Here is a 7,878-nt window from a genome sequence, read left to right on the forward strand (position 1 = left end):
ATTATATTGCATCTTTTGATCAGTTTGGGGAGTATTACCATCTTGACAATATTAAGTTTTCTGATCCATGAATATAGAATATCTTTCCATTTTTTTAGGTCTTTATTTTCAATGATGTTTTGTAGTTTTCAGTGTACAAGTCTTGCACTTCCTTTGCTAAATTTATACCTAAATAATTTACTCTTTTTGATGCTGTTGTAAATGGTATTGTTTTCTTAATTTTATTTTCAGAACTTTCAATGCCAGTCTATAGAAATACCATAGATTTTTGTATATTGATCTTGTATCCTGCAACCTTCTTGTACTCTTATTAGTTCTAATACATTTTTAATGGATTCCTTAGGATTTTCTATGTACAAAATCATGTCATCTTCAAATAGAGATAGTTTTGCTTCTTTTTTTTTTTTTTCAATACGGATACTTATTTGCTCTTTTTTTAATGGAATGCTTCATGAATTTGTGTCTAATCCTGGTTCAGGGGCCATGCTAATCTTCATTGTATTGTTCCAATTTTAGTATATGTGCTGCTGAAGTGAGCACTTTTATTTCCTTTTCATGCCTAATTGTCCGGATATGACATTCAGTACAATGTTAAATAGAAGCGAAAGAATGGACATCCTTTTCTTTCTTGTTCCTCACTTAAGGGCAAGTATTCAGTCTTTTAGCATCATGTATGATGTTATCTATGGATGGTTGAGCAAGTTCCCTTCATTTCTATGATTTGTTGAGCATATTGATTTGTTCCCTTCCATATCTATGATTTGTTGAGCATATTGATGAAGAAAGCATGTTGGATTTCATCAAACGCTTTTTCTGCATCTGTTGAGATTATCATGTGTTTTTTTTTGTCATTTATTCTATATATAGTGTATTACATTGATTAATATTCATATATTACACCACCCTTGAATTTCTGGGATAAATTTGGTCCTGGCATACAATCTTTTTATATTGCTGGATTCAGTTTGCTAGTATTTTGTTGAAGATTTTTTACATCTATATTCATAAGGGATTTTGGTCTACAGTTTGTTTTTTTTCCTTGTGATATATTTTTCTGGTTTTGGTATCAGATTATTCTGGCCTCATAACATGAATTAAAAGTGTTCCTGCCTCTCCAATATTTTGGAAGAGTTTATAAAGAAAATTTTAAATTACTAATCTTATCTCTTTACTTACTATTGGCCTATTCAGATTTTTAATTTTTTTCTTGAGTTAGTTTGGGCAGTTTGTGTCTTTCTAGGAACTTGTACATTTCATCTAAGTTATCTGATTTGTTGGCATACAGTTGTTCATAGCTTTCCTTAAAATCTAACTTATTACTAGAAGGTTGGGAGTAACGTGCCCTCTTTTATTCCTGATTTTAGTAATTTGTGTTTTCTCTCTTTTTTCTTGGTCAGCTTAGCTAAAGTTTTGTTGATTTTGTTTATCTTTTCAAATAACTGACTTTTGGATTCATTTTCTCTGTTGTTTTTTCTGTTCACTATTTCATTGATCTCTGTTCTAATTTCCTCATTTCCCTCCTTTTGCTGCCTTTGGGTTTCGTTTGCTCTTTCTTATTCTAGTTCCTTAAGGCATAATGGTAGCTATTGCTTTGAAATCTTTTTAAATGTAGGCATTTACAGATATACATTTAGGAATGAACGTGGACTTTTATTTGGTGTAAAGAAAGTCTAATAGTTGACCAAAACCTACCAGTGGGATTGAGTTACAATTGTACTTGGGTGCCTTTGCTTAGATTCTGATTCTGTGGCACAGAAGCAACCAAAATACACAAGTTTAAATATATCAACTCCAGTAGGCTTGCGTTTCAGTGGTGACAATTATTCAGAGTTCGTATACTTTTTTTAATTTTGAAGGGCCATTTATTTGATGACAATTGTGAAACGTTCCCAAACCTGTCACATGCAGTAAGTCTGCGGTCTGAGAAAGCGTTACTGGCATTTGCAAGCATTGCAGAAATTTAATAAACTGTCGCCAAACCATTTGCTTGTTCGAATGCCAAGGTTTCCTTCCCCACATCACATGCAGTGTCCTGCTGCCAACACTTATCAAAATACTCCCACAGTTGTCACAGAGAACTGTTCAGGGAGTTTCTATTTCTTTCTCTAGTTGTCCCTGTATTTCACTGCCTTTGCCACTTCTACTTGGGGATTCATTTGAACAACCTGAATACTGTCAGTACGCGGAGCAGTTGAGTATCAAATCATGGACTGAAAACCTAAGCATGGCTGAGATATAGCTACAGATATTGACATATAGGGTGCAGCGAGACTGGGAAGGACAACTCATGCTTTGATCTCTATGGGTTTGAATTTTTATAGAGACGTTATGTTGTTTGTGTAATGTAAAACAGCAATAAAAGCATTAAAAACATTTGAGAGGGAATCTAGAGGAAAACACTAAGGAAAGTCTGGATAGAACAACTCATTCTAATTGCAGATATACAATTAGGTAGTACAAGCATCTGTAATAGGATTGAGAGATATAATCCAGCGCTTTGAAACAGAGATTGACAAATTACTGGCTCTGAGTTAGCATTTCCTCTGAGTACTCCAACAGATAAGTGCCAGACTCAAACAGGTAAATGCCAGGCCACATTTAAAAAGCTCTTGCATACGAAGTGGGAAAGGAGGAAGATGAGAGGGTGTGACTTTGGACCCCATTCACCAATTCAAAGATGCATGAAAGTGTAGCCTTTTACCACTACGATAATATCTGCAACTGTCATCTGGAACAAACACATCTCTGCTTTGTCTTGTTAGTTAATGGCTTTGATGGACATTTTGGCAGAGTACCTATCAAAATTTCAAACACATATACCCTGGACCAAACAATTCCACTGCTAGGAACCTCTTCTGAAGAAATATACCAGTGCACAGATTTTAGATAGCAGATCCTCACTGCAGCAAAATAGTTCAAATATCCTGAGTGTACTTCAGAGAGAGTACGTTTAAGTAAATTATGGTCCAACTGTCCCAAGGTCATAGGGCTAAGAAGTAGAGATCTGGGATCTAATACATGCTTTTACTTCCTCACGTAAATACATTTCGTGAGTTAGTCAGTGGGTGTGGGTGGTTTTGGGGCATTCAGGACTCAGCTTGTGTGTTCTTCCCAGGGCAGGTCAAGATTGGATGGTGGGGAGAGGAGGAGGGACAGGCAAGTGTCATGGCCAAGGAATAAGGAATAAGACAAGGGAAAGTCAAAAGTTTAAAACAACAATAAAAAGTGGGAAAAAAAGAAGTTATGCATAATTAGGGAGAGGGATTCTGGAGGAAAGTATTTCACTTCACCAAAGAGCATCACTTTAGCTAATTTTCACCCTCAGGAGCCATCCTGAAAGACGCTAAGTGAACTGGAAAGTACTCACTCTGAAACCGGATGGAGGAAGGAAGGAGGAGCTTAATTCTGGAGAATATATCTGTCCCTTTTCATCAAAGAAAATCCATATTAACATGTGTTTGAGGGATTAGTACATCTTTGAAGTCCTAAGCAAATGGGAAGAGAATTCTTGCAGTGTTCCCAGAACTATGAAATGAAGGGTTTAGTGTGGCTGTTGCAGGGTGGGATGATTCAGAGCATTTTAAGGAGCACATGCCAATTTCAGAAGTCCTGGCATTTTCCACATGCCCTGGTGTTTCCAGTTTTCCCAGATGCTACCCTAGCATTCTGTATGACCTTGAGCCAAATACCAATCTTTCTGTGAATCATCTTCTCCATCTAGTAAATGAGGTGGGTGGAATAAATGATCCATACACTCCCTTCAACTTGTGATTCAATGTCTCATCTTCCAGACTTACTGAATCATTAACATTTTAAATCAGCATTACTTGGTATTTATTAATGAAGGTTAGAAGCAAAAAATGTACTTTCTAACACAATTCTTACACGCATGCACGAACGCGCACACACACACACACATATTTGTCAAATGAAATAGAAAATATTACCTAAAAAAAACCCTTTCACTTTGGTGATTTGTATCTCTGGTCCTCTCTTGTTTACTAGTAACAAAGAACGGATTTTCTTGTGGTGTAAGGAAGAAAGGAATGGTTTAAAGGAGGAATGCTAGCAGAAGGAGTGGGCGATACGTATATTTTTATATTCAACTGCATTTCATTTCTCCAGAAGCCCATGGATACTCTCTCTCTCTCTCTCTCTCTCCACTGCTGCCTCAAAGTGAAGGTACCAATTTGCCCCATGGTATCACACTAACAGAAAGAAAAGCCTTGAGTTGCACCTGATTTTTCCTGTGTTCTTATAATCTCAGGAGTTGTGTGTTTGTCTGTATCTTTCAGGCCACGTGGATGTGGAGGGTGTTGAGCCCTGATATGAGATCATTGACAGAAATGTTTGTGTGTGATTATTATGTAGTAAGTGTAAAATGCATAGCAAGTACTTCTTTAATTATTTGATTTCTTAAATACAGCTCGTTTTGAGTGCTTCATAGCTGTCTAATTACAGGGGGGTGTCATGACCGAGAGCCCCAGACACTGAACTCTGAAATCCACCACGTTTGCTCTGAGGGCACACCTCCCACCGGCTGCTCCCAGCCGGGAGACTGAGTGTGGCCGGCCTGCCCCTGGGAGACTGGGAGCCCTCTAGTGGTAGGCTTGGGCTTAAGGAGTCCCCCTTCCTTTCTCGGTCTTGACCAGGCTTCCTTATCCTGCTTGGGGGGGGGGGGGGGGGGGGGGGGATCAGGAATGCCTCCATTGTCTCTTCCTTTCCCTTCGATTTCACGTGGAGCCAGTCTTCCCCTCTTCTCTCACTGGTATGGAGCCCAAATGAAATCTTTGCATATTTAACCCTGTCTTGGTGCCCATCCTCAAGAGAACCGTATGAACAGATTGACGTTGATTAAAAGCACAGCTTTGCAAGGCAAAGAACTATGTGTTTGGTATGTTACATTTTAGGTCGTAAAGGGGGAGGAAATAAGTTTATACATTTGGGTTAGCTGATAGAGGCACCCAGAACTCTCAAGGATACACAAAAAATTAGTAACAGTGATAGCCTGTGTGAGGTTTTGGGGATGAATGGGGATAAGAACTGGGAGAGAAACTTTTCAAGGTATACCTTATATATTTTCTCGAGTTTTCAAGCAAATAAATGTATAACAATTTGCAAACGTAAAATCAAATGTTTTCATTAAAAAAAATACATGAATTTGAGAGAAAAACAAAGCATGACTTTTGGAGATGGATCTGAGCTGCAGTCCCTTATCAGCGAGTGATCTTGGGAAAATAACCAGTCTTGGGAGCGTAACCGAGCTATTGGATTGTAGATGTCAGTGAGTTATCTTTCTCTTTGAATTCCATAACCTCATTCGCCGGATCCCAAGAAGGCATACACTGCCCACCGGATTGGCACTGGGCTTGGCCATTGAAATTGCTGGGGCTAGGGGACCATGAGGCCGAGAGCTAGTGAGCCTGAGAAGATTTTAAGAACCAGTGCACTGAGCATACCAAACTCTCCCTTCCGTCCGCCAGGTAACCGTAAGTCCCAGGCTGGTGGGGGGTGGCGGGGGGGGGGGGGGGCGTTTGGATTCCGGAATGAAATTGCTGAACCACAGCTGGCCTGTAGCGTTGCAATGTGAGCAAACTTCTGTGGTTGAAAACTGTGGTTTATTCCCCCAACTTTTCATTTTGAAAAATTTCAGAATACACTTGAAAGAGTAATATAATCAGCACCTCACTTAGCCTCACCAGGTGCTGACATTTTGCCACATTTGCTGAATTTCTCTTGCTTCCTCTCCAGATATAAAGCCCTCCATTTTTACTGAGCCATTAGAGAATTAGTTATAGGCAGGAGGATACTTACTCCTAAATATTCCCCCATCCTACGAACATGGATTTCCTCCTTCATGACCATAACTCTGTTATCAAATCCAAGAAATACAACATTGATACAATAATATTTGCTATACAGTTCATATTCAAATTTGTCATACTAATGTCCTCGGAAGTTTTTTTCTTTCAAATCCCAAACCCGAGTAAGGATCATACATGGCCATTCATTGCCTATCTCTTTAGGCTCCCTTAATTTAGAACAGCTCCCGAACTTTTTTGGTTCATCTGTCGTGGAACCGATATTTTTGAAGAGCTTAGGCCAGTTGTTTTGTAGAATGTGCCATTTTCTGGATATATCTGATTTCTTTTCCTCGCGGTTCTTTAGAATCAGGTTAGACATTTATACTACATGGGTGATGTTTATATCACAACCAGGAGGCACAAATAGTGTCAGATGATCCCATTTTGGGTGATGATAATTTTGACCACTTTGGTAAGGTGGTGTGCAGTAGATTTCTCCATTGAAATTTCCTTTATCCCTTTGGGGGATAACCTCTGGGGTGACAGACACCAGGAGAATATATTGATCTCGCAAAAATGTTCCCCAATGCTGTTAGCATCCACAGGTGACTCATTTCTGAAACAATTATTACACTGGTAGATGCAGAGTGGTGATTTTTCCCCATTCTGTTGTTCCACCCTCTGGATTTTGTAAAGAAAACCTCCTCTCTGCTCCCATTTATTTTTTAGTATCGTTATGAACTGGATTTTTAACATATACAATAATGTTAGACTCCTTTATCAGTATTCTTTTTGTTATTTAAACGGTCCTAAATTTGTACAATGAAAACCCTTGTCAGGCTGGATCCTGCGCCCTTTGAGCATGTTTCTGCCTGTCTTTGAGTATTTTCTTGCTTTCTGACACAATAAGATGTTCTATCTAGGCCGACCTTTGATATTTACTGCCACAGACCTGATGACTCTTTTTGTTTGGGAGAGAGACCGAGAGAGTGAGGCTAAGATTTGGGGAGAAAGTTGGTAAAGAAGGAGGTCAGAAAGGAGATTTAGTGTAAGGAAATATTTTGGGGGAGTTCTTGATCTACTGTGGGTAGGCCTCCCAGGTTCTCCAAACCTGCATTTCCTCTTCTGGAAAATAAAGATTATTATGTGCCTATTGAAGGAGTAGGTTGCAAGAATTAATAAACCTGATTGATTGGCATATGTTCAACACTTGTTGGACATTACCGTTACTAACATCCTTCCAAGTTAATTTCTGTGATACTTGTGACTTCCAATTATCCTCCCAATGTGACATATATAGGATTAAACTTGCTTAAATTTATGTTCTGAGGTTTTGTTTAAATATTGCTCTAAAATGTTCTGAAGGCAACTAGATGGGGTTCAAGTCTAAAGGGACTGATAAAACAAAGATCTTTCAAGAGAGTAATTGTATGCAAGTTTAAGGAGAAAGCAAAAGACACACACATCATACATACATGTGTATCTATATTTCATAGTTTGAAATTGTATCTTAAATGAGAAGTGGCCTAGTAAAATTTGACTGGCATTATCAAAGCTCTACTGCTTACTTACATTTCTTCCCCTCTCCACCCCTCCCATTTCTTATTTTAATTTTTTTTTTATGTTTATTTTTGAGAGAGAGAGAGAGAGAGACAGAGTGAGCAGGGGAGGGGCAAAGAGAGGGCCACACAGAATGGGAAGCAGGCTCCAGGCTCTGGGCTGTCAGCACAGAGCCCAGTGGGGGGCTCGAACCCACAAACCGTGAGATCATGACTTGAGCTGAAGTCGGATGCTCAACCGACTGAGCCACCCAGGTGCCCCTGCATTTCTGATTTTAAAACCAAAGATAATTACACTCCCTGAGCCATTGCGAATATAAAATTCAGGCCACGGAAACACATCTATGGAGGCAGGGAGTCTCTGTTGTCCTCCAGTTTTATAAGTGACATACAACACTTTCAGTTTAAGGCGTACAGTACAAAGACTTAAAATACATGCCTACAGCGCGAGGATTAGCACAATAAGTTAACACGAGTCGCTTCACTGTGTTTGTGATGAGAACTTTCAAGATTTA

The 7,878-nt window shown here is 39.1% G+C and overlaps 1 non-coding gene across 1 annotated transcript; it reads right to left on the reverse strand.

Annotated features, from left to right (window-relative positions):
• Window positions 1-433: 433 nt before the first annotated feature.
• Window positions 434-540, reverse strand: LOC123576236. The gene has a single exon (XR_006701256.1). It is a non-coding gene; the product is annotated as a U6 spliceosomal RNA (small nuclear RNA).
• Window positions 541-7,878: the final 7,338 nt, after the last annotated feature.

This window comes from Leopardus geoffroyi, chromosome C2 (genome assembly GCF_018350155.1).
Source record: "Leopardus geoffroyi isolate Oge1 chromosome C2, O.geoffroyi_Oge1_pat1.0, whole genome shotgun sequence".
NCBI classification, from domain to species: Eukaryota; Metazoa; Chordata; class Mammalia; order Carnivora; family Felidae; genus Leopardus; species Leopardus geoffroyi.